Genomic DNA, 1,271 nt, shown 5'->3' with positions numbered 1-1,271 from the left:
GAGCCTTCGCCCGCGCCGAGTCCCCCGCGCGCGACCTGCCTCTGCCCGCCCAAGCAGGTCGCGTGGAGCGTCGCCTCACCGACCACGTGGCGTAAAACCGACCATGCGGTGCACCCTTTAAGATCCACACAAAGTCATGTGATATTAACTCTTTTCTCCTTTTTTTTTTGCCTCGTTTTATTTCAGTGCGTTTGAGGAAGTTGGTGGAGGGATGTGGAAAGGGGCAAAGTTGTATGATGTGGGATTTTTTCTTCTTCTGCTTAAAGGGTTGGGCAGACAGGTCCTCGGATTCAAGGTCGGTTAAACTAATAAGAAAAAAAGAGGCTTTGGCAGCTCCGTCACGGGCCAAAGTCTATACCGGTTGAGGGTTTTGTAACTCCTTTCTACTCGATGTCAAGCTTTTAACTTCTTTTCCCTATTTCGGAACAGAAACCGATGATATTTTTCCATATTTCAGGATAGAAACTAATGGTATTTTTCCCTATTTCGGGACAGAAACCGATGGTATTTTTCCCTATTTCTGTCACATATTCCCAAGATACTCGATACCTCATAACAATTTGCTATGTATCTTGACTTTGACAAGTTTATGGAGACAAAAGTATACATCTCCAAAGGATGAGGTAACTCACTCCCAGAACAAATGATATATACAATCCTTAAAATACAAAAAAATACAAGCGTTCAAAGTCAATGGTTTACATATGAGTTAGCGTGTCTGACATGAACAAAATGTGTTCAAAAAATCATTATTAACATGAACACCGTATCGCATATACACACTTGTTTACTTCGACATAGTCACGAAACCATGCACGGGCTGTCAGACATCCCATGAACTCAAGATTTTCATGCAACCACTTGAATACCAACAAGTAATCGTGACATCGCAATGCCCCAAGCGTGCCAAAAAGCGAGTGCCAAGAGGTCTAGTTGGTGCCAACGCGTCACAGCCAAAACAACACGGCATTACTACATTTGGCAAGTTGCATGTATGCGGTTATAACAAATTGAGTGTTTTAAACATGCTGCGCTTCTGTTCCGCCTTCATGTGGCATTGTGTGATCTTAATAATTTGCTATTTTTTTTGTTTATTTCACGTGTATGCCTTTTGTCTGTTCGCATGCCGGAATTTCAGCATGTTCATCTCGTGTTTCATTTGTGCAACGAATTTATGAAGCTAATAATAAGTCGTAGACTATCTGTCTATTTATAGTATCTATTTTTGTCTGTATTTCTGTTTAAACATATGCACATATATGCATTATACG

Source organism: Penaeus monodon, chromosome 22, assembly GCF_015228065.2.
Source record: "Penaeus monodon isolate SGIC_2016 chromosome 22, NSTDA_Pmon_1, whole genome shotgun sequence".
NCBI classification, from domain to species: Eukaryota; Metazoa; Arthropoda; class Malacostraca; order Decapoda; family Penaeidae; genus Penaeus; species Penaeus monodon.
This window is presented reverse-complemented; position numbering follows the sequence as displayed.